Source organism: Oryctolagus cuniculus, chromosome 15 (assembly GCF_964237555.1).
Source record: "Oryctolagus cuniculus chromosome 15, mOryCun1.1, whole genome shotgun sequence".
Taxonomy (NCBI): domain Eukaryota; kingdom Metazoa; phylum Chordata; class Mammalia; order Lagomorpha; family Leporidae; genus Oryctolagus; species Oryctolagus cuniculus.
In genome coordinates, this window is record NC_091446.1 from 79,692,332 (window position 1) to 79,718,527 (window position 26,196).

Consider the following 26,196-nt stretch of genomic DNA (forward strand, 5'->3'; position numbering starts at 1 on the left):
GTATAATTGTTGTCATTTCTTTGAATATTTGGCATAATTCACCTCTAAAACCATCAGGGAGTAGAGAGCTATCTTTCAGAAGATTTTGCCAAACTAAAAATTCTATTGCTTTGATATTTATAAGAATCATTAATTCATTTCATCTTGTTTAAGCTTATAGTTTATAGCTTTCAGGGAAATGTATTATTTCAGATAAAGTGTTAAGTACATAAAGCTCAGCAGAATTTTAGCTCACTGTCTTTCTTAAAAATATTTATTTATTTATTAGCAAGTCAGAGTTACAGAGAGATCTTCCATCTGCTGCTTTACTCACCAGATGGCCACAACGGCCAGGGCTGGACCAGGCTTGAGCCAGGAGCTTCCTCTGGGTCTCCCACGTGGGTGCAGAGGTGCAAGCACTTGGGCCATCTTCCACTGCTTTCCCAGGCCATAGCAGAGAGCTGGATCAGAAGAGGAGCAGCTGGGACCCAAACCATCACCTATATGGGATGCCAGTGTTGCAGGCAGCTTTACCTGCTACACCACAGCACTGGCCCCACTTACTATCCTTCTAATGTATATGTGGTGTGTGGCACCTCCATAATTTGTCTTCTCTTTTTCTTTATCATTGCAATAAAGATATATCAGTTTTGCTGACGCAGTTTTTGTGTTCACTAGTTTTTTGTTTTGTTTTCAATTTTAATCTGTTTCACTCTTTGACTTATTAGTTGCTCCCTTATGCTTGGCTTAGTTTATTTTGCTGTTCTTTGTTATTTTTTTAAACTAAAAATTATTGTTGAATAGATATCTTTCTTCTCTTCTAATAAATGCCTTTATTGCTATGAATTTTACTCCAAATACTGCTTAAGTTGCATCTGTATAACTCTGATACATCTGCATTTTAAATTTTTTAAAGTTATATCCTTTTCTAATTTATCTTGAGGCTTCCTCTTTGACTTAGGGATTTAGAAGTGTATCGTGGGGCCAGCACTGTGGCCTAGCATGTAAGGCTGCCACCTGCAATGCCAGCATCCTATATGGGCACCGCTTTGAGTCCCGATTGCTCCTTTTCGTATCCAGCTTTCTGGCCTGGGAAAACAGTAAAGATGGGCTATGTCCTTGGGCCCCTGCACCGCATGGGAGACCTGGCTCCTGGCTTCAGATTGGCTCAGCTCTGGCTGTTGCTGCCAATAGGGGAGTGAACCAGCAGATGGAAGACCTCTCTCTCTCTCTCTCTCTCTCTCTGCCTCTCCTTCTCTCTCTATGTAGCTCTGCCTTTCAAATAAAATAAATAAATCTTTAAAAAAAAAAGGAAGTGTGTTGTTTTACTCCAAGATTGGAAGTTTTCCAGCTATCTTTGTAGTATTAATTTATAAATTAAATAAATTTACATCTAATAACATTCTTTATAGCATTTAGTTTCTTTAAAAAAATTTGAAAGTCTGTTTTATGATGAAGAAATGGGCTACATTGGTGAATTTCCTTACGGACTTAAAAAATGGGTCTTCTGTTATTTTTGGGTGCAGTATTCTAAAAACATCAGTTATACCCATTTGATTGAAAGTTTGATGCAATTCTTCAATATCCTTAACTGATTGTCTTCTAGTCCTATCTGTTACTAACTGATGCGTCAACAATTACAAATAAAATTGTAAATATTTCTATTTCTCTTTCGATTTTCGTCAACTTTGCATAGTGAAGTTATGTTGCTATGTAATATGCATGTAGAATCATTTTATTGTTTTTTTTTTTTTAATTGCACCTTTGGGCAACATGCCATGACCCTTCTAACTCCTTCTAATTTTCTCTGCTCCAAATTGTACTTTCTCTAGTATTAATACAGTCGTTCAAATTTTTTGGATTAATGTTGCACAGGATGTATTTATTTACCCCTTTTACTACTTTATCTATTTCGATGTATTTGAAGTAAGTTTGTCATAGACAGCATCAGGAGGGGTCATTTAAAATAAAATCCTTTCTGAAAATTTCTCTCCTTCACTTGCTGTGTTTAGGCCAGCTGCATTCAACATACTCATTGATAGTTTTGGATTTAGCCCAATTTCATCATCTGTTTTTTGACATTGAACTCCTTTATTTCAGTTTCTCCTTTCTTGCTGTCAGGTGACTTGCATGGTTTTTCATTCCATTTTAATTTATCAGTTGTGATGTATACATTATCTGTTTCTATAGATTGTTAGTGACTGCCCTCAGAAGTATAACACACACTTTCTTTTTCATAGGCTCGTAACAGTTTTGCCGTATCAGGGAGAAATTTTACCATCAGGTAGGTCCTTTCTTTTCTCTTCTATGTCATAGTTTTCTTACATATTCCACATATCCCAACAATCCACATTAAAAATTCATCAGGTGAATGTTATAATTTTTGGTTCAATCATTGAATCAATTTTGTTTTAAAAGATTTATTTATTTTACTTGAAAGTCACAGTTACACAGAGGGAGAGAAGGAGAGATCAGAGAGAGAGAGAGAGAGAGAGAGAGAGAGATGTCTTCCATCCTTCCATCCCCTGGTTCACTCCCCGAGGACTGCAATGGCCAGAGCTGCCCCAATCTGAAGCCAAGAGCCAGGAGCTTCTTCCAGGTCCCCCATATGGGTGCCGGGGCCCAAGGACTTGAGCCATCTTCTACAGCTTTCCCAGGTCATAGTAGAAAGCTGGTCGGAAGTGGAACAACCGGGTCTCAAACCAGTGCCCATATGGGATGCCGGCACTGTAGGAGGCAGCTTTATCTGCTATGCCACAGCACCGGCCCTCATTGAATCCATTTTAAAAACCTATTGGGGCCGGCACTGTGGTGCAGTGGGTTAAGTCTCAGAGAACGTGGCGGTGAGACGGTGTCACTAGTCAGGGTTAGGGCCTGGAACTCTTCCTCTCCTGCAGTGGAAGGCTGTGTCTTTAACTGTCAGTGTGATGACATCCGCCTTCCCAGAATGCACCTGTCACATCCAGGTCCAGGATGCGTGCTCGCACCCCAACACATTCGTGGAGCTACTCGGAGGGCGCACCAGCCGGAAGGAGCTGCACCTCCAGCGCGGATGAAGGCTGCCGTTTTCTCTCTTTCTCCGTGGAGCGCTGCACACCGGGAGCCAGGGACCGCTTGTGCGTGCTTTTCCCCGTGCAGAGCCGTCCACCTTGGTGCTTTCCTGCTCTCTATCTCCGACGTGTGCATGGACCAACCAAACCGTAGGTACCATTTTCGTTTTTTTCTCTTTCTCTTGTCCACGGGCAGTTCTTTGGCCCGCTCTTGTTGAGCATTTCTCTGTGCGGGGCAGCCCATCCTGGGCCTGAATGTGTGTGTGTGTTTCCTGGGTGCTACATAACCTCCTTCCTATTTGCACGTGGGGCCGGTCTGCATTTTGTGTTTCTGTCTTGGAAGGAGACAAGAGCCTGCACCAAATTTAATATAATCTGGGTTCTGGTTCGAGTCTCGGCTGCTCCACTTCCTATCCAGCTCCAGCTAGTGCCCCTGGGAAAGCAGCGGAGGATGGCCCCAGTACCTGGGCCACTACACCCACATAGGAGACAGGGGTAGAGACAGGCTCCTGGCTTCGCCCTTGGCCCTGGCCTGGACATTCTGGCCATCTGGGGAGTGAACCAGCAGGTGGAAGACCTTTCTCTCAGTCTCTCCCTCTCTAACCATGACTTTCAAATAAGTAAATAAATAAATCTTCAAAATCATTAATATGTTCATGGCCCACATAGTAGAACTCTGGGAAGTAAGCTCATGAAGAGTGAGGAGACTTTTCCCATCCCGCTCCTCTCCAGAGCCCCTGATGGAGGTTGGGATTCTCTGCCCCTGCTGCTTTGTCTAAAATTTTGGTCCGGAGTGATTCACCCTGTGAGCTCTTTTCTCCGACCAGGCTAGGAAAAGTTTTTGTTTTTGTTTTGAGTTTGTGCAGTGTTTTTTCACTTGTTATGCATATGAACTGATGATCTACAAGCTCCTTAGTGTGCTGGACTAGATGCCAGCGAGGTTATTTTATGTTCATGCCTGGTAACATCTTATTGAAAGTTGGACATTGTATTAAAAACTTATGAAGGCTCAGAATGATAATCTCATTGCCCAGAGATAATTCACTCTATCATAGACCAGGCAAATAGCATGAGGGTCATAACTCAATCTTTTGGGGTGGCCCTGGCTCGAGTCTGCATTTCCTTCCTTAGAAGAGTCTGGCTTCGTCTCCACCCCTAGGCTGTGGACCTCCAGGGATCCCAAGTGAAAATCAGCGACGTTTACCAACGCCTCCTGATGGCTGATTCTCAGAACCGTAAGTTGGCCTCTTACTAAAATGACCAAAACCTGCACTCCTCTTTCCCATTCTTTCTTCCCCTCTACTTCTTAGTCTGTTAACCTAATGTTGTAGTAGGAAAACTGGCATCTGGTCTGCTTGTGTTTTACTGTGACCTGCTGTTCTCCGGGATTTTGGTCCCTCAAGGTCTAGATGCTGGAAACTGGCAGTTAGCCTAGTGGCTCAAGTGCCCACATCCCACGTCACGGTATCTAGTTTTGATTGCTGGCTCTGGCTCCTGGCTTCAGCTTCCTTTCAAGGCAGACCCAGGGAGGCAGTGATAATGGCTCAAATAATTGTTGTTTTTTTTTTTTCTACTCACAAGGGAGACTTGGATGGAGATACTGGTTCCCAGCTTCATCCTTGGCTGCTGTGGACATTTGGTGAATAAACCAATGGATGGGAGTTCTCCCAGCTCCCTGAAATAAGTAAACATCACCATTGAAAAGATCTGGATGTTTTCATTGGCCCAAACTCCACCTTTTGTTCCCCTGGTTCTGATATGTGGAAAGCTCTGCCTGGGTAATGATCTTCCCTTGGCTTCTGGTCCATTCTCTGGCTGGGTTCTCAGCTCCTTGCTTCAGACCAAAGTGGCTACTGCCAGTGGGAAGCACCTCACACCATTCTCCATGGGACTGTGGCCCTCAACTCCTGGATCTTTCAGTAGCTCCCAAATAACCTGCAACCAGATGCTTTTGTTTCATGCAGTTTTTCTGGTTGTTGTTCTTGGAAATGTTGGTCTTAGTAGAAAGGGAAGACCTGGGACAACTTATGAGAAGTAAAGTTGCAGACAGGTGCTCCTAGCAACTGTGAGATAAACAGAAGTGGTATAAAGAGCCCAGAGGGCAGTGTTGGCCATCCAAGTAATGAGATGACCCCTGGCTATAATTGAGGTTGTGTTTCTCTGTCCATCAGAATTGTTGGCATTCTCTTGTGTCTAGAGATGACACTACTGCCTCCTTTACCCAGAGTCATCCCTGGGAGAGAAAAGGGGGCAGCTTTCTAACAGATCATGTTCGGGTGGCCTCTTGGGCATGGGCTAGTAAGGAATTCTTAGGAAAGGACCAAGGCAGGGCTTAACCTGTGGCCCAGGGTAGCTCCAGTGTCAGTGCTGGAACCTGCTGCTAACAACTCACAAGAGCCTATGGTGTGTTTATGTGTGGTCACTTTAGTACATTGTACGGGCCACGTACACCATGGAGATCCACAGGCACTATAAACCAGGGCTTTGTTTTACGCAGATGCTGGTTGTAAAACTTGAATCAGGGAACGGCCACCCAGGAGGGATGTGTGGCAGTGGGGGTGGGGCCAGATTCAAGCCCTTTGGGTCAATAGATACTGGGGGCTGACTCAATAATGATTGGCTCTGTGTTCATGTGTGTGTGTGTGTGTGTGTGTGTGTGTGTGTGTTTTATCATTTAGTTCTCACTACACCATGAAATCAGATAGTAGAGACTAGGAGAATTTCTGTTCCCTGCTTCAGTCCACATTGCAACCTGGGTCGCTGTGATCCCCTTCATCTTCATCCTTAACCACAGCACCTGTAGCAGTACAGGGCGGGAGGACTGAGCCCAGGCTAGTTTCCGGTCGCTGAGGGCAGACAGTGCAGTGTGGCAGAGACCAAGGACCCGTGTGGCCCTGAGCACACACTCGGCCCATATAAGAAGTGCAAACAGGATTCTGAGCCCAAGCAGCATGGAGAGAACAGAGGGATCTGAGAAAAATTGTCCTTGGTTGCTTATTGTTCTTGCACCTTGTTGTCATGCCCCTGTCCTGAACAAACCCCACCACCTGTTTTCTCTGTTTCTATACCCAGACGGCACAGCGCAGGTGATGAAAACTCGCACAACAGAGCAGATTGCCGCATTCTAAATTCCTGATCACCAATCTCCAAGACAGCAGGGGTCCTACCAGAACTTGTGGGCTGACTTTTCCTTTACTATCCCTAGAAAGTTTTCACACTTTTAATGTGCGGAAGCATGCCTCTTCTCCCTCACTCAGTAATTCTAAAGTCGAACTTTCCTGTTTATTTTGCAGTATCTATAAATTCACGTAATGGGGTGAGACCCAGTACAGAGAGGGTCCCTGGACCCTGTATCCAGTCTCCTGCAGAACCAGCCTCTTGCAGAGTTACAGTACAGTTCCAAAGCCAGGAGACCACAATGGGCACAACCAAGGGAGAGAATGTTTTGGACCTCACAAGACTTCACGTCATCCTCGTAGAGCCACACCCATTTCCTCTGACAGGCTCCAGTCTGTCCCACAGCTCCATGACTGAGTCACATCCTGAATGTCATTTGTGTGCAGTCACACAGAGTAGGTGCCCCAGGGACTGGGTTTTATCAGTCAGCATGGGTCTCTGGAGATTCCTATAGGCCACTGTGCGTACACATAGTTCCTGTAGGTCACCGTGTGTACCCATAGTTCCTATAGGTCACTGTGTATTCATAGTTCCTGTAGGTCAGTGTGTGTATCCATAGTTCCTATAGGTCACTGTGCATACCCATAGTTCCTGTAGGTCACTGTGCATACCCATAGTTCCTATAGGTCACTGTGCATACCCATAGTTCCTATAGGTCACTGTGCATACCCATAGTTCCTGTAGGTCACTGTGCATATCCATAGTTCCTATAGGTCACCGTGTGTACCCATAGTTCCTGTAGGTCCCTGTGTGTACCCATAGTTCCTATAGGTCCCTGTGTGTATCCATAGTTCCTATAGGTCACTGTGTATCCATAGTTTCTATATGTCACTGTGCATACCCATAGTTCCTATAGGTCACTGTGTGTACCCATAGTTCCATCCTTTGTATTAACATCCGTGGGATGGATGGTCTGGTATTGCCCACTAAGGTCCATCAGGGTTGATTCCAGTTCTTGCCTATTAAAAATTAAGCTGCTGTAGACATGAAGTATTTTACATGAATGTAGGAATTAATTTTTGAGGGATAAAAACCTCTGGCACTTTAATTTATTATTAATTTAGTGTTGAGAGACTACCAAGCTGGTTGCCCGTGTAGCTGTACCATTTCATAGTCTCATTAGCAAGGTAGGGTTGATCCAGTTTCTGCACATCCTTGCTAGCATTGCATATTTTAAGTGATTTTTATTTGAGCCAATTTGATAGGTCTATACCGACATCCCAGGGTGGTTTGTACTTGCATTTCCCTCATGGGTAATGACATGGAACATCTTTTCATGGGCATATATGCCGACTGCATACTTCTTAGGTGGAATGTGTGTTTTCTAACTGGATTGCTATTTTACTGTTCAGTTGTGAGAGTCTTTTACATTTTCTAGATACTAGTCCTTTGTCATCTGTGTTGTTTGTAAATACATGTCTTAAAGTATTTACCTCATTCTTTTTTTACATTTTTTAAAATTTATTTGACGGGTAGAGTTATAGACAGTGAGTGAGACAGACAGAGAGAAAGATCCTCCTTCCGTTGGTTCACTCCCCAAATGGCCACTACGGCCGGCGCTGCACCGATCCGAAGCCAGGAGCCAGGTGCTTCCTCCTGGTCTCCCATGCGGGTGCAGGGCCCAAGCACTTAGGCCATCCTCCACTGCACTCCCAGGCCACTGCAGAGAGCTGGGCTGGAAGAGGAGCAACCGGGACTGGAACCCGGCACCCATACAGGATGCCGGTGCTGCAGGCAGAGGATTAACCCAGTGAGCCATGGTGCCGGCCCCTACCTCATTCTTTACTGCTTTATAGTTTTCTGGACATTTTGTCATTTTATATTTAAGTTTGTGATTCATTTTGAGCTCCGTTTTAAACAAGCTGTGAGACTTAGGTTGAGTTTAATTGTTTTCCTCTGGGTAGCCTGTTGCTCCAGGACTATTTGTTAAAAATCTTACCTTTATCGCGTCTTGGCCTTTTCACTGAGATCAAGTGTAAAAAGTCTACCTTTCTGCTGTCGACTTGCTCTTCACTTTTGTCAAAATAAGTTGAACATCTTTGCTTTATTTCTTAGTTCCCTATTCTCTTCTCATCGTCTATCCACGTACCCATCTACATACACCACACAGTTTTCTTACTTTAGCTGTTTCTTGAAGCCAGATTTATTTATTTATTTATTTGTTTGTTTGTTTTTTTTTTGAAAGATTTATTTGAGAGGCAGAGTTTCAGACAGAGAGGTCCTCCATCTGCTGGTTCACTCCGCAAATGGCCTCAACGGGTGGAGCTGGGCTGATCAGAAGGCAGAAGCCAGGAGCTTCCTCTGGGTCTCCCATGTGGGTGTAGGGACCCAAACACCTGGGATATCTTCTACTGCTTTCCTAGGTCATCAGCAGGGAGCTGGGTCAGAAGTGGAGCAGCTGAGACTCGAACTGGTGCCCATACGGGATGTGGGCACTGCATCCTGAACCAGGCTGCATTAGGAAGCTGGACTGGAGGTGCAGGTGGCAGAACGCAAGCCTGCCCTCTTATATGGGGTGGCTGTGTCCCTAGTGTGCCTTAACCCACTGTGCGATAAACGTGCCCTGGATTATGAAATCCTCTGTGTGGTTGACCTCTCTGCTCTGGTCGGAAAAGGTGTAGATGCTGCCTGGTTACTGCTACATAAGTGGTAGAGGTCCACATTCCCTGCTCAGCCTCCATTGAGATCCAAAATTGGTGAATTCTTTGTTACTTGTGCTTGGACATGGAAGTTCCAGCTCCTCCCTGGGTCCTAACGGACACCACGATGTGGGGCAGGGGGAGGGGGGTTGCTCATTACCCCTGATGGGTAGTCATAAAAGTCTGGTTTCCCACCACGATGCCTCTGACGCTGCCCTGGCAGTTATGGATGGAGAGGGCTGATTTTCATCCTTCCCTTCTCTGTGAGCGCCCTAGTTGGAGACAAGCCTCACTTGAGTGCCACAAAGGTGGACGTCTAAGCTTGCCTCTTGGTTTTTGTTGGTGCAGGTGAGGGTGGGCCATGGTCCTTTCTCTGTCATTTTTGCCGTAGTGAAACAGTTATTACCCAGTTTTCTGTCTTGCAAGACTGCATGTTTCCTAGTACTTTGGATACAGAGAATAGTACTCTGCTGGAGGGGCTGCTCTGTGCCCCTTGGTGTTGCCCAGTTGTGTGCTTCTTCAGCTCCGAGTCCAGGATATAAAAGAGAAATAGAAAACCTGGGGGGTTCATCTGACATGTGTTCCTCACAGCCTAAGGTCCAGCCAGTCTCCTTCCATCTCTCCACCTTCCAGAGTCTTCTATTTTCCCTATGTGATATCCAGGGCTCCAAGTTGTCATTGGGGGGCGGGAAGGCACATCTGCTCTGCCATGTAGAAGCCGAAGTCCTGGCTCAAGTCGTTTTATTCCAGATCCATTACACAGAAATAAACCACATTGAAATTATAGCTTCTGTATAATTTGCTTGTCTTCCCAGATCTGCCAGTGACTTGCATCTGCATTCTCTCTCTCTCTCTCTCTCTCTCTCTGTGTGTGTGTGTGTGTGTGTGTGTGTGTCTCAATTTCCTTGCAGTATGGGAGACGTCTCTCGCAGGAGCTAAAGCCACAGCTCATATTGAATAATAGATTCTATTCAGTTCTGCTTCCCTGGGAGCATTGGAACACATTAATTATATGTACTCTCTCTTATCCATAGCTTCATCCTGTTAACTAGATTTTCCCATTGGCTTTTAAAATTGTGTTCAAGCTCTTCCATTAAGTACAAGTCAAATCCTAGCCACAAATTCCTTCTAGCAATTGCGGTGTCTCCCTGCTTCGTTTGTTGAACTTCTCAAAATGTTCTCATTTATTCATCCCCCATTCATTCCTCAACTACTCCAGTGTGGTTTTGGTTCCCATAATTTCACATCCAGTTAACTCTGCTGAAGAGAGATATTTCTTAGTGCCCTCTTTCTTCTATTAAATGTTAAAAATGTAGATTTTCCATCTGCTGGTTCACTTTCCTAAATATCTACAACAGCCAGGGCTGGGGCTGGGTCAGGCCAAGTCCAGGATCCAGGGACTCCCTCTGGGTCTCCCTTGCGGGGGGTAGCAGGGGCTCAAGTACATGACCCATCATGTGCCACATCCCAGGGTGTGGGTGTGTGTTAGCAGGGAGCTGGGTGGGACGTGGAATCGTCAGACTTGCAGCAGGCACTCGGATACGGCACACAGGAGCCTGAAGAAGTGCCTTGACCCGCCCATCGAACGCCCACCTGCTCTGCTTCTCAAACTCTCAGCAACATCTTTGGTATAATGGTCACTCGTGGTTCTCGAAGCACTCTTCCCTTGGCTTCCACACGACAGCATTTTCCTGGCGTTTCCTCTACTTCTCTGGACACGTCTTCTCTGTTTATTCTCTGAACTCCTTCTTTCTACACAGCAAGCGGACGTTGGCATTCTCAGAATTCAATCACAGGCTCTCATTTCTCAACTCACTCAGATTTTTCTTCCTGGACATTCTCTTACACAACATGACTTTTGGTTATCATCAATAGGCAGACAGCATACATCTCTCCTCTGAGTTTCAGACTTGCAATACATATCTCCTCTTAGAAGCCTGCAAGTCCCTGCAAACCAATCTGTCCAGAACTGAGATCAAAATCTCCTGAGAGCAGACCTCCACCCTCTTCTCCATCACATACCCTTCCCCTGCTCTCTGAGTCAGTGAATGGCCGCATCACCCACTGAATTACAAGAGGAGGAATCTGTGTGGGGATCTGATTCGAGGTCCTCCTCTCCATTGTCTCCCGTGGTCAACACATCAGCACACGGCTGACTTTATCTTCTAAATAACTTACCGTCCTGTTGCCTTGTCTCTCGTCCAAGCACACTGACTCGAGATCATCCCCCTCTCCTACCATGGACATTGGCATAGCTGCCTCAGCCTCCCCTGCACCTGCCCTTGCTCCTCGCCAAGCTGGCTGCCACTCTGCAGCCAAAATATTTTTTTTTTTCAGAATTCAGATCTCTCTCTCTCCCCTCTTTCCCTCTCTTTCTGCCTTGCCAATATTCTTAAAAAAGAGGCAGTTCCTTTTGTATTTGGCTCTAAATTCCCAGTCTCATTTTGTACAGTTTCACTGCAGTTTCTGCTTCAGCCACTCTGGCCTTTCAGTGACCATGATGCCCCGTGATACTCCTGCTCCAGGGCAGGGTTCTCTGTGAGACCCGAGTCTCAAACCGGTGCCCATATGGGATGCTGGCACTGCAGGTGGCAACTTTACCTGCTATGCCACAGCTCCAGCCCCCATTGAATCCATTTTATAAACCTCTTGGGGCCGGCACTGTGGTGCAATGGGTTAAGTCTCTGCCTGAGGCGCTGGCATCCCATATGGGTGCCAGTTTGAGTCCTGGCTGCTCCACTTCCGGTCCAGCTCTCTGCTGTGTCCTGGGAAAGCAGAAGATGACCCAGGTGCCTTGGCCCCTGCACCCGTGTGGGAGACCTGGAAGAAGCTCCTGGCTCCTGGCTTCAGATCAGTACAGCTCTGGCTATTGTGGCCATTTGAGGAGTTAACCAGAGGATGGAAGACCTTCCTCTCTGTCTCTTCATCTCACTGTCTGTAACTCTAACTCTCAAATAAATAAATAAATCTTGTAAAATAAAAACCTGTTATATTTGTCAGTTGTCTATTCCTAGAATTCTAGTGGCCTGAATTCTTCATTGTGGTCACGCAGATCACCAAAACTCTGTTCATCTTTTCCTCCCACTCTTTTTTTTTTTTCTTTTCTTTTCTCTCTGTTATCATTCTCTGCTTCATCCAACGAATTTTACATTTTGGTTGTTAATTTTTTTTTCAGTTCCAAAACTCCTATTTGATTCTTCCTACACATTCTTATTTGCTAGCCTTCTGATTTGTCATTTTTTTTTTCAAGAGTGTTTACTATTGCTTGTTGGGCCATTCGCACAATAGCTGTGCCACTGTCTCTACCAAGTCATTTTAACATCTGTGTTATCTTGGCGTCTGTGCCTGTTAATAATAGTCTTTTCCCACTCAGGTTGAGAGTTTCCTGATTCTCCAGTGCTGCATAATCCAGGATTGTTTCCTGAATATTACAAATATTATATTTTGTACTCTGGGTCGTTTTTAAAGGCGGATAACCAGGCTGCATTTCTACCACAAGCTTCAACTCATTTTCTTTGGACTGTGATTCAGATTTAGCCCACATGTGTGCCACCTTGTGGTCAGTCTGAGACTTGGGCAATGATTCGTTGGTTGATTTAGTTCTAAATCTCTTGTACACTCAGCAGAATCAGATCCCTTCATGGCCAGCTTGAAGGTGAGTCCATGAGTTGTTGAATAATTTTATGGAGTTTCTTTTCTTCCTATTTGCTCAATTCATGGTCTGTCAGATACAGTATATACATTTTTAAATTCATTTATTTTATTTATTTGTGAGAGAGGGAGGGAGAGAGAGAGGAGAGAAACAGGCAGACACAGAGAAAAAGCTCCCGTCTGCTGCTTCACTCCCCAAATGTCCACAGCAGCCAGGGCTGTGCCAGCCTGAAGCTGGGGCTGGGAACCCCATCCAGGTCAGCCGCATCGGTGGCAGGGACCCAGCTGCTTTGAGCCACCACCCGCTCCCTTCAGGATGGACATCAGCGAGGAACTGGCATTGCAGTAGAACTTGCACTCAGACCCAGGCACTCTGACTAGGGGTGTGGACATCCCAAGCAGCATCTTCACCTTTGTACCAATAGTGCACTTCCGTTTTGCATTTTTAAAACTTTTTAAAATTTTGAGCTAATTTAAAGCCCACTAAAGAGGCAAAAATCACATAGGAATTTTACATGTGTGCCTCACACAGCTTTTCCCAGCAACACCTTATATCCCTGAGCGTATTTTCGAAGTCAGGAAATTGGCAGTGGTACAATACTATTGGTTAAACTGTGGCACTTGTTTGGTTTTCATCAGTTTTTGTTGTTGCTGCTGCTGGTATGTAATACTGTGGGGTTTCTCCACAGGTGTAAATCAGTGTTGAGACCTCCACAATCAAGACACAAAACTCTCCATCACTGCAAAGGAACTCGTTCAATCAACCTCTGTATAATGACACCTTCCCCCTGACCCTAACTCTGGCAACCACTGGTCTGTTCTCCATCATTAAAATTTTGTCATTTCAAGTTTGTTCTAAAATTGGAATCGCACAGTAGATCCATTAGTTTTGAACAGAACCCAGTTTTTGGCCCCATGCGTTTTGTTGTTGTATGGCATTCAGACACCTAGCCAACATGCCTTTGCTGGAACAAAACTGTGAAATGCTGTCCCTCCCCTCCAGTTCTTTGAACAAATGCAAACATTTTTTTTTTTATTTGACAGAGTTAGACAGTGAGAGAGACAGAGAGAAAGGTCTTCCTTCCGTTGGTTCACCCCCCAAATGGCCACCACGGCCGGCACACTGTGCCGATCCGAAGCCAGGAGCCAGGTGCTTCCTCCCGGTCTCCCATGCAGGTGCAGGGGCCCAAGCACTTGGGCCATCCTCCGCAGCCCTCCTGGATCATAGCAGAGAGCTGGACTGGAAGAGGAGCAACTGGGACTAGAACCCGGCGCCCATATGGAATGCTGGCACTGTAGGCAGAGGATTAACCAAGTGAGCCATGGTGCTGGCCAGCAAATGCATACATTTTAAAAAGAGGCATTATACATACATTTAAATAATGTATACATTATGCATGCATTTAAAAAGAGCCAGGGTGGCATGGGGTGGTATGACTCCTTCAGTTAGGAAAACTCAACTCTGAATTTCAGATCTTCTGAAATGAGATGCTGTAGTTGTGAGAGAGGCTGGGGGCTGATAACAGGAGGTCAAAGGAACTTTACATTCATTGATTATCTGTGTGTGCCAGCACTGATCTGGCCCTTGAGGACTAGCAGACTGGACTTTACAGTGTGGTGTAAGAAACACAGAAGGCTAGCATTGTGGCACCGGGGTTTAAACCACCTTCTGCAGTGCCAGTATCCCATAAGGGCACCGGTTCGAGTCCCGGCTGCTTCACCTCCTATCCAGCTCCCTGCTAGTGTGCCTGGAAAGGCAGAGGGGATGGCCCAAACGCTTGCACCCCTGCACCCATGTGGGAGACCCTGAAGAAGCCCCTGGCTCCTGGCTTCAGCCTGGCTCAGCCCTGGCTGTCTTGGCTGTTTAGGGAGTGAACCAGCAGATGGACTCTCTCTCTCTGTCGTTCCCCCTCTATCTGTAATTCTGAGTTTCAAATAAATAAGTAAATCTTTTTTTAAAAAATTATTTGAGTTATACAGATTTTGTGTATTTCCTAGATACAGATTTAGGAACGTAGTGACACTGCGCCCCCTACCTTCCTCTTGCCTGTGCTCCAACCCTTCCTTCTCACATTCCCACTCTTAATTTTTACAAAGATCTATTTTCAGTTTACTTAATTATTAAACAAAGAAACATTGGTGTCTTTTAAATGTTTTTAAAAGATTTATTTGTTTACTTGAAGGCCAGAAGGCCAGAGTTACAGAGAAGGAGAGAGAGAGAGAGTTTTACATCCACTGGTTCACTCCCCAGATGGCCGCAACAGCCAGAGCTGCCCCAGTGTGTAGCAAGGAACCAGGAGCTTCTTCTGGGTCTCCCACGTGGGCGCAGGGGCACAAGGATTTGGACCACAGCAGAGAGCTGGATCGGAAGTGGAGCAGCTGGGACTTCAACTGGCGCCCATTTGGGATGCTGGTACTGCAGGCAGTGGCTTTACCCACTACACCATAGCACCGGCTCCATAATGTTTTTTTTTTTTTAATTAGGAAACAAAAAATTCAGAAGGAGCAAATCAGGGCTATTTTCCACTGAACCTCTCACAAAATCACCTTCTTTGATGAGAGGCATGAGTAGGAGCTTTGTCGTCGTGGAAGATTCTCTTGTAAAGCTTCCTGGGCATTTTTCTGCTAAGCTTTTGGGTGACTTTCTCGAAACAGCCTCGTAAGAAGCATATGTCACCCCGCTTTATTCCCTAAAAAGTCAACAGCACAGTGCCTTGAGCACCTCCAATACTGTTGCCATGATCTTTGCTTTTGATCAGTCCACTTGTTTTTCTGAATTTCATGTTTTTAATATTTACTTTTTAGCCTTCTTTCTATAGGAAGTAATGTTCCATTGGTGCAGAATTACTTTGAGTTATATAATGTATTCAAGTGTCTATGTATTTTAAATATCATATTTATGTTCTTAGATTTAATCTTTTCAACATTTTTCCATGTTCACTTCGTATGTAGAGATCATACACATGCCTACTATTTTTCTTGAAAACAAGGATCACATGATGTAGGATTCATAACAGTTGTCACAAGTGAGGAAATAATGGTCTATTATTTCTTTTTTTAAAAAGATTTATTTATTTACTTGAAATACGGAGAGGCAGAGAGAGAGAGAGAGAGAGAGAGAGAGAGAGAGAGAAATCTTCTATCTGCAGGTTTACTCCCCAGATGGCCACAATGGCTGAAGCTGTGCTGATCCAAAGCCAGGAGCCAGGAGCTTCCTCCAGGTCTCCCATTGGGTGCAGGGGCCCAAGGACTTAAGCCATCTTCTGCTGCTTTCTCAGGACATAGCAGAGAGCTGGATCAGAAGTGGAGCAGCTGGGACTCAGACCAGCTGGCACTGTAGGTGGCGTGTTTAAATGCTGCACCACAGCTCCAGCCCCAATAATGGTATATTATTAAATTGTAGAGGTTGAATTCAATGGAGATAATATTTATAACTATGGACCAAACAATATGATACCCACACAGTTTTAATTGTTTCTTTCTCCTATGTGTGTGTGTGTGTGTGTGTGTGTGTGTGTGTATTAACCTCTACATAGGAGAGGAAACGTGATATTTGTCTTTCTGCATCTGCATTATTTCCTTAACATAATGATCTCCAGTTCCACCCAGAAGTCGGCATATGAAAGAGACTCTTGCACTCCCATGTTAATTGCAGATCAGTTCACAATAGCAAAGAAATGGACTCAACCAAGATGTCCATCAGCTGATGACTGGAAATAGAAAACGTGGTCATATGCAAGGTGGACTGTTAGATGCAGAACACAGTGGTTTCTTTGGCTTTGACTGGACCACATCCACCTCTTGGTAGCCACTTCTCTAGCTGTGCTTTGTCTTCAGAGTCCTTCAGGTAAAGCCAGGTTTCATCTCCTGTTATAACTCTTCAAAGAAATGCTTCAGAATCTTGGTGTCGCTTATTTAAAGTTTCCACTGAAAGTTCCGCTTTTGTCTGCAGCCGAGTTGGATGCCACATTCTGGCACCTGTTGAGTGGAAAGTTTGCTGCACTTTCTTTTTGTGGCCAGAGCTGTTTAAGCTGAACGAGTTGAGGTGTCTGCAGTGGTGGCTGCTGGTTCTGCTGTCAGTTGTGAGTCTTCGTCAAGTAGGGCTTGAATAAGTTTAATTGCTTCCTTGCAGATTGATGTGCGTAGTCTTCTGCTGTGGGCTTATCTTTAACATCCTCTTGTCCCTTTTTGAAATAATTTACCATTTGTAAATTGCTAATTCCACTGGAGCATTGTCTTAATTTCACCATTCTCCCCAACCTTCATAAACTTGGCATTTGTTCTTGCCTCAATTTTAGCAGAATCCATGCTGCTCTGATTCGGTGCCTGATTCAAATGATGTTTGATCTTTCCTAGGGCCTCAAACTAGGTTGTACTCAGGCACAGTATAATAAGTTAGTATGAATTTATTTTGGTGCAAATAAATTTTGCAGCTTAGGCACAGTTTTTTTTTAGAAACTTACTTTCCATGAAAATTTTGAAGACCCCTTGAATATCTCACTAGAGACCACTGGGCAGTTACTTAAGTCCGTGCCTCAGTCGGCTTCCCTTGAATTGCATCACTGGTAGTCCCTATGGAGTGTGTGCTGGCTGGGGGTCCTCCTTGCTGGTTCTGCTGCTCACTGCCTATACGGACTGCTTTCTCCAAGTTCATGGCCCTGGGGGTGCATAGCACAGAAAAGAAACAGAACAGGAGAGCTGCCTCTAGCTGTTCCTGCCTCCTAGGCTTGCCTCTCTCTGAGGTGGTAAGGGGCACATACTCCAGCCTCATGAGGACAGTTGTGCTTCATTTCTGGGCATGGGGCCTTTCTTTACCCTTCTCCCTCTGGTGTGAGACTCCCTTCTCTTGGAGTCTGAAAATCCCAGGCAGCCAAGATGTTCTCAACTCACTCTAACTAATGCTGTATCAGCCATGTGATGCCCCTGTGGAGATGCAGGCATGCCTCTTTATTTTCCCCTCAGTGACAATAAGGTGTAGCTTGTAAATCTCTCAAGTTGATTTTTCACTTTTGATTGCAACCCAGGGCTGATGAAAATTTTCTGCATGTTTATGTCCCATCAGTCCTTCTAATGGAGAGAAAGGCATTTGACCCCTGTGCTCAAGTCAGTAGCCTACTCAAAGTCCTATGCATGACAGAATTTTGTTATGCATTTTAAATGATATGGAGCTCATATACACCCTAGATAAAACTTGATGTCTCTGGTTAAGTCTTCCTGTTTAAATTTATCTGTCTTCCCAGAGCTGGCTCCACTGAACCCTGAAGCTTGAGGAAAGCAGCAGAGCACTTTCCCTGGGAAAGCAGGGGTGATGCCCTAGCGTTCACCTTCCCCTGACCTAACTCTGGACCTGCCCCATGGTGTCCAGCAGCTGTCTGCCGTGGGCATCACTCCTGATGGTCACACACTTGGGACATCTGTACCTGTGCAGCCACTCAGCCACTCCAGCCACTCTCCAGGGCTGGAGAGTGTAAATTCTGTGAATACAGGTACGGGCACAGCTAGTCTGCTGCTGCCTCTCTCATAGTCACATCGGTGTTGAGCACATGATGAACCCTCAGTATTTCCCAAAAATGAATGATTGCAATGAGTAGTGGAGATTTTGTCTACACAACTACCACACGCTGTAGCAAATATTTAAATATAACTAAGTAAGATAAATTTATAAATAACTATATAAAGAAATAAGCAGTTTAAATTAAGAAACTTCTGGGGCTGGTGTTGTGGTATGGTGTATTAAGCCATTGCCTGCAATGCTGGCATCATATATGGATGCCAGTTCAAGTCCTGGATGCTCTGTTTCCCATCTGGTTTCCTCTTTCTTTTTTTTAATTTATTGTATTTATTTGAGAGGTAGAGTTACAGTGAGAGGGAGAGATATCCGCGGGTTCACTCCCCAAATGGTCGCAACCGCCGGAGCTGCGCCCATCTGAAGCCAGGAGCTTCTTCCCGGTCTCCCACGTGGGTGCAGGGGCCCAAGCACTTGGGCCATCTTCTACTGCTTTCCCAGGCCATCGCAGAGAGCTGGTTTGGAAGAGGAGCAGCCGGGACTAGAACTGGTGCCCATACGGGATGCTGGCACCAGAGGTGGAGGAGTAATCTACTGGGCCACGGCACTGGCCCCTAGTTTCCTGTTAATATGCCTGGGATAGAGTGGAAGACGTCCCAAGTCCTTGGGCGACTGCACCCATATAGGAGACCCAGATATTATTCCAGACTCCTGGCTTTGGTCTGGCCCAGTCTAAACCATTTACCTTCATGTGTAATTAAATTTGAAACAGAATAGCTAAATGGAGTCCAGAAATATCCTACTGGCAAATTAGAGGGTGGACTCATTTACCCAGATAAGGATTCTTAACATTACAAAGGGGAAAAAAGGTCCCTTGAAGTAGCACTTACTTAAGTGTTTGTTTACACATCATTACTTGCTTAACAGAGGACGAAACTAAAAGTTCAGTTGTTCCAAGCTATTGCTGATTAAACAGCAATCAGAAATGAAGATAAAGTGTAAGATTGTAATAACAAATGGACACTTATACATCCATTATAAAAAATCTCATTTTATATAACCCAAAGGGAAAATTCCAGAATCTCCAGGTCTCTGCAGGACACCCAGCCTCTTATTCAAACCACATTTAGCTCACACAAGTAACTGCATAGCTCTGAGCACCTGGGAAGTACGAGGAAGAGACAAGGGATTCTCATTCTTGGATTCTTGGCTCCACATTGCTGTGTCATTAATTCTCCCACTCTTTTGGCCAGAGGAGAAAGAAGGGAGGAGAAATGCCAGGAACTTCAGCAGTCCGTGTAAAGGATCCCAATCACAGGAATCTTGATTCTGTGAACGGGAAAATGGGGTGACTGGGCAGGCCCATTGCTAAGGCCCCATCCAAGCCACTCTGTGTTTTCTCTTGCAATTCTGTGGCAGCAGCAGTTTTCCCTCTGTATGTCAGTAAAAGAAACCTGGCTTCCAAAAAGGAAAGGCAATTTATTCAAGTTTGCTAAGCACGCAAATGAAGGTCCAACTCCATTGGGCTCCCAAGCCTATGACTTCCCCCTTACACATTCTGCCTCTGCAGACATAGCCCAAGGTGACAGGTGATGAAGATGTTACAGGCCTAGGTCTCTTAATCTTTATTCCAGTTTCTTGACCCTACAGAGATAAGGACTCAAGTGTCATAAAGAGCCATATATACAGTACCCCAGTGAGAGCAGGATTCCTTTAACAGAGAGAGTGCGGGCATTCACAGGTGAGTGTGGTTACTCCACACAGATACCTGTCACGCAGAGAGCTGCCTATGAGGAGAGAGGGCAGGAGGAGTTCAGAGAGGACACGGGCACGGTCAAAGGCCTAACAGCAGCCCTCTCAGTATCAGTGTCTTTCCCGAGATCGGGCTGGTGGAGTTTAGCTTGAGTGAGGCTCTCTGAGAGTTCGCTGGCACCTCCACATGTAGGTTAACTTCCACCTGGTCATCATAGTGTCTTCTTCCTGGTTCTGGATGGGACACAGGTGCATCCTGAGAAAGTGGGGTACAAGATTGACAGGGAAGGGATGGAGTTACAGTGCAGGGCTGGCAGAAAGCCCCACTCACATATTTCTCCATAATCTTCCTGCCTAGTTCCCCCAAATCACAAATAGAAAACGAGCAGATCCGCCTCTGTAAACATGATTTGAGGGCTCAGACTAGGTAGTAACAAATCCATGATTTGGATTAAAAAGTTCTTAGGTGCTTTAACCCTGTTCCTTCTATATTCACAGACAGAATTGGTATTGGTCCTACTAGTTAATTATCAGGATTATCCTTAGAGGTCTGACTTAAGGTTCAGATGAAGCAGAGAGAAGTCAGACTTAAGCAGCCTGTGTTCACCCCAAGCCCAAGATGGAACTGGGTACCGTTGATTGCTAGAATTTCCTACTACCCTGAACTCAGATTTTAGCTTTAGGAGATCACAAGTTGTAAAATCTATTCAAATGAATAGATTTCAAAATAATTACTGCCTGATGAATACTGAGATATTCATCATTTAAGCTCAGTCTTATCACATACTTCACCTGACATTAACCAGGCACACCATAAGTATGCCTGAAATTAATACAGTTGGTCTCTAGGCAACTCCAGTCTTTCCCCCACAACCCCATGGGTTCCATGAAACCATCAGTCACGTACTTAGCACTCTCTGACTTTTTAAATAATTAAAACCCTTACAGTCAGGTTTGTTGCATTTGTATTCATTTCCCTCACTCTCTTGAGGGATTTCTTTGGGTAGCTTTAAAAAAGATATTTTATTTATTTGTTTATTTGAAATTCAGTGTGACAGAGATAGGAGAGACAGACAGAAAAAGGGGTCTGATTAACTCCCCAAATGGCCACAGCCACCAGGTTTGAGCCAGGCCGAAACCAGGGGTGAGGAACTCCGCCTGGGTCTTTCACGTGGGTGGCAGGGACTGAAGTACTTGGGACATCTTCACAGCTTTTCCAGGCACATTAGCGGGGAGCTAGATCAGAAGCAGGCCAGCCAGGTTGGAACCAGAACTCCAATATGGGATGTGACATCGCAAGCCGTGGCTTCACCCTTGGTGCCATTATTTATCTTTTTTGAAGTTTATATAAGGGTTCAGCATTTATTGAATGATTTCTATGTGGCAAATAAATTCTCAGAAAGTATTTACTGATTTTAATATTTGAATGCAAAATGATATATTTGGTGACAGCAGGATTTAAGCATAATTGCAAACCACTCATACCTTCATTCAGTCATTCAGCAAATGTTTGTGTTCGCTGTTTGTGTCACACTAGGAATGCAAATACAGAGGTGATTGGCAAGCTTTCTGTCCCTTATAAACCTTCTAATAGGGTGTGAGAAAATGAGAAATTATTGATTATAAGAGAAGAAAATAGAAAGTGCATTGCTGTTGGCAAAGTCTAGGGAAGAATACACAAAGACAGAACCGAACATGAATGGCAGAAGGAGGTGCGAGAATGGAGAGGCTTTGCATGGGAATTGTGTGAGAAGTGACTTGGAATCAGCCAGGTGGACCAAGAAGAAAGGAAGGTAAAAGCACAAGCTTCTGAGACTTGATATTCCAGGGGCCAAGGAGAGTCTCAAGTATGACTGAGTGACACCTGGAAACGAATCAGGAGACGGAGGTGGAAAGTGCGCCTTTCCCTGTGCCTCTGTCTGTGCCCACATGCGCTGAGCACACAGGGCCTGAGCAGCAGGGAACTGTGATATGCAGCACGGCCCTGGCGGAGCAGCAGAGCTGAGAGGTGCTGGCTCCTGTGTGAAGGACAGCACTGCTCTGCAAGGTGAGGCCGAGCTTGCAGGAAGCCAACCCCGGTAGCTGGCCTGAGAGACAGGCCAGAGGGGGCAGTGCAGAACCCCAAGGCATCTGCCATCCATGGCTCACAGTGTGACTCGGGGACTAGATTCTCCTTGATTGCCACCATGATCAGGAGGCCCAACTGAGATGAAGAGGAAACTGGGATGAGGCCTCATCCAGTGCAGCCCAATGGCCAAAGAAAACGGAGACAAATCTAACAGCTGTGGCCTTGTTCCTGTGCAACCTGCAGGCCCCGTGGGGTCCTGAGGACCTGCATAGAAACCGAAGCTCGCTTCCTGTTTGAGACACAGGCACTGGGGTTGGACATTTGAAGGGACAAAGGCTAGACTTTGGGGATGAATAAATCTGGCCCAGAACATGGCTCCAGAAAAAAGAAACCTGAGCTATTTTTAGCAGAACGTCTAGTCTCAGTTTTCCAAGCTGCATACCAACCCCTATTGACCTCTGACCTGTTCCCACATTCATTTTCCTTTCCTGACCTGGAGTGTCTGACCTCTGGAAGAGAGTAGATAATGGAACTCTAGGAGGCTCCAGGCCAGTTCAGCAAAGGCCAGATGAAAAAAAGTCCATGGAAGATCAGTTGAAGGGATATGAGGGCAGCCAGGACAAAGCAGAGAGGGAGCTATGAAGAGTAGGTTCCATGTCAGAGGAAGATCAGGCAGGACACAGTTATAAAATATTTTAGGCTTTTGAGAGCCACATTCTATCTGCATCGCTTATTGTTATTTTGGTTTTCTTTTAAAAAGATTTTTATTATTTATTTATTTGAAAGGCAGAGTTAGAAAGAATCTTGCATTTGCTGGCTCATCCCCCAAATGGCTGCCAAGGCCCAAGGCTGGGCCAGGCCAAAGGCAGGATCCTGGATGCCATTCAGGTCTTCCCCGTGGGTGCAGGGGCCCGAGCACTTGGGCCATCTTCCACTGCTTTCCCACGTGCATTAGCAGGGAGCTGGGTTGGAAGTGGAGCAGCAAAGCTTGAGCTGGCACCCACATGGGATGCTGTGCCCGTAGGTGGCAGCTTACCCCGCTATGCCACAACTGTGGCCCCCAGATGTACATTTAAAGCCTGTGTTGTGTGCTGCATTAAATGAGACCACAGCAGGCCCTGTCTAGGGAATGTACCAGAAGAGCAGTCGGACCAGGTTTGATTGTGCTTTCCCCCAAGTGTTCATGTGTTAGGAGCTTAGCTCCCAGGGTACGATGGAATTTTAACAGGTGAGGCTACATGGAAGGGCCTGGGGATGCTGGATTTCTGGAGTGAGTCTTTGTGAGAATGAGTTGTCATTAAAGCCTGACATGACCTCTGACTCTCTCTCAGGCTTCCTGTCTCCTGATGTGGTTTCTCCCTCTGCCAAGCATCCCTGCATTGTGATGCCATCTGCCACGAGACTCCCTGAAGCAAAGCCAGTGCTGTCACCGCCCCCTGGAACCTCAGAACCGTGAGTGCTTCTCTGTTCTCTGTAAGGTTCCTCAACCTCAGTGGTTCAGTATAGCAATGAGAAATGGGCTAATAGACAACTGAATGTTGTTAAGAATTTGGAAAGTTAAGGACCATGTATGTCACAGTCAGTTTGCTTCGTGATCATCAGAATTCGGATCAACGTAACTGCAGTTTTGTTCACATGGTCAAGAACCGAATCCACAGGGGGATAGTAGGTTCCTGTTGCCCCACGGGTTTCCTTCCTTGCTCCTTCCCTGACCCTCTTCACGTTTCCCCACCCTGGGCCCCTTCTGTTCTTCCCCTTTTAAGCTCAGTTGTGTCTCCCTGGGACATCTTCCTGCTGCATTTGTTCAAGGCCAAGGTGATGGGAACCAACTGAAAGCTTTCCTCTTACCTATTTCTCCATCAAAGGCTGTCAGTCACTTTGCTTGACAGCTGATGCTGCAGGTAGAAAGCCCTGACTTCCCTTCCTCCTAGGTCAGCGGCACAAAAGCAGAGCCTCCTAACATCTGGAAATGGGAAAACTTTTCAAAAATGACTCAGCAGTTGCCGTAGGTGAGGGATTGCCTGGTAATGATGCCTGGGGGAGTGACAGAGCAGATGTACCACACCTCCCCTAAGTCTCCTAACAAAGGATCCCGTTGCCTTCTCTCTGAGAGGGAAGAAGTGGAATAAGGAGGGAAACGGAACTCTGGCCCTTGCTGATACCATGGAGTGGGGCTCACGGAGTCCAAATCCTCTTGGAAGCCTGTATTTTCACTCTTTATTCCAACTGTCATTTCACAGTTGGCTTTCTGGGTAAAGAATGGTTCTGCACATCTGCAAGACAATCTCTCTGCATATCTGTGCAGGAATCTTCTTCATCTGCAGCCTTGTGTACTCATGAGCTCATTTGATCCTTACAGCTGTCATACGTAATCTTTGCCATGATGATAAAAATCATTTAATTCTTACTCTGTTCCACCGAGTATCCTAAGGGTTTTAGGCTGCCTAACTTCATCCATACAAACCCTAGGATGGAGATATCTGATTGTTCCCATTTTGCAGATGCACAAGCTTAAAAGCTGGATAGTTTATCTCCCTTAGACAAAGATGGTCAACTTTTCCAGGTTGCGTAGCTTTTTGATTACAGAGCTGGCATCAAGTGAGGTGTGCTCTTAGCATCTCCCCAGTGTTTGTGTTAGGATGTTAGGTTGTTACACACTTATCTCGCTGAGCAGTGTTTCTGAAACTATAGCTTTTTTAAGAAAAGATTTATTATTTATTTGAAGGGCAGAGTGATAGGATATTAAAGAGAAAGAGAGAGGGAGAGAGAGAGAGAGAGAGAGATAAAGACATGTCTTCCATCTGCTGATTCACTCCCCAAATTGCCACAACACCCAAGGCTGGGCCAGGCTAAAACTAGGAGCCTGGAACTCCATCTGTGTCTCCCACATGGATGAAAGGGGCTCAAGGACTTGGGCCATTCTCCACTGCCACCCCAGGCACATTAGCAGGAGCTAGAGTGGAAGCAGAGCAGCAGCGTTCTAACCGGCACTCTAATATAGGATGCAGGTGTCAAAGGCTTAACCCTCTGTGCCTTACCGCCACCTCCATTGTTTCTCAGACTTCAATGTGTGCAGATTCACCTGTGAAGCTTGTTAAATGCAGATTCATGCAGTAGGTCTGGGGTGAGGCCCATGAACTTGCATTTCAGTAGCTCCTGGGTGATATTGATGCCATGGACCCAGGCTTGACACTTCATATACTTTAGCTTTTAGGACATCACTTGGAGGTGCAACCCTTGTCTCATCAGTGTCCATTTTGAGATTAAAGACCACTTTCAATAGAAGTTTTGTGTCACTGCCTCATCTTGGTAGCTCTGAACATGCTGCAAGCTACTGCTTTGAGTGAGCAGGTGAGCTGACCGTGTGAAGGCAGAGAGCAATCCCTGAGCCAGGTCCTGGAGAACCTCAGAGAAGCCACATCATAGGGCCTCTAAATGCCTTTTTCTGAGAGCTGGGGAAAGCGTTGGCTGCAGAGGAAAGTCCACTCGGTGTGAGAGATGCACCAGGGGAGAGAGACCTACGCCTTGTTCCAAAGGATGCATGCTTTCCCCTCGGGTTATCAAAGCATTGCACTTCCTTTACAGATCATGTGCAAGGTATATAAAATAACGGAAGAGCTTCTCAACTCACCAAATGCTCAGAATCTAGCAAGAACCACTATTTACAACTTTTAGGTATCTACAATGAGTTTTTAAGTGAGATGAAGACATCAACTGGGAGATAAAACAGTTGAGATCTCTGTGTGCTTTTAGATTCATGTCCTGGGATTTGTTTAAAATTCCATCAGCAACATCTTCCTGTGTTGTTAAAGATTCTTTGTAAACGTCATTTTTGATGGGGCCATAGTTTTTCAATCATTTATCCCCATTGTAATTTCTTTAACTATTCCCACATCGCTGTCCTTTCTAGTTACTTTCTGAGGTTTCACTGTTAAGATCAATGTTGAAATACATCTCTGTTTATGAGTTTTGTGATTTCCTTTCAGTAAGTCCTCAGCAGTGAAGTTAGGGGAGCAGTGGTTCCAGACATGTTTGAGAATTACTCCCTGCTGCCAACTTGCCTTCCAGAACAGCTCTTCTCTGGAAAGGACATTTATGGGCATCTTCTCCAACGTGTGGTCCTGGGTCCTGAGGCAGAACCCATGCTCTGGGCCTTCCTCCTCAGGGAACTTCAAAGGGTGTCAGTTTACAGTTCCTGGCATCAGCCCCCTGGTTATTGCAGGCACTGAGGAGTGACCCAGTGATTGCCAGCTCTCTTTCTCTCTCTCTCTCTCTCCCTCTCCCTCTCTCTCTCTCTCTCTCTCTCTCACACACACACACACACACACAAGTAAGGTGTGTTCCCTGTGTCGTGTTGTACTGACTTGAGTTTCT

At 45.5% G+C, this 26,196-nt stretch overlaps 1 long non-coding RNA gene across 24 annotated transcripts in view; it reads left to right on the forward strand.

Annotated features, from left to right (window-relative positions):
* Window positions 1-26,196, forward strand: part of LOC103346767 (uncharacterized) — a 319,456-nt gene that overhangs the window by 21,351 nt on the left and 271,909 nt on the right. For 22 of the 24 annotated variants that reach the window (XR_011382542.1, XR_011382546.1, XR_011382541.1 and 19 more), the window contains 3 exons: window positions 2,220-2,263; window positions 2,946-3,179; window positions 23,154-23,274. This is a non-coding gene — a long non-coding RNA (uncharacterized lncRNA). Of the gene's footprint in view, window positions 1-2,219; window positions 2,264-2,945; window positions 3,180-23,153; window positions 23,275-23,753; window positions 25,709-26,196 lie in introns of those variants that run through there. The other 2 variants (XR_011382550.1, XR_011382553.1) reach the window with 2 other exon arrangements.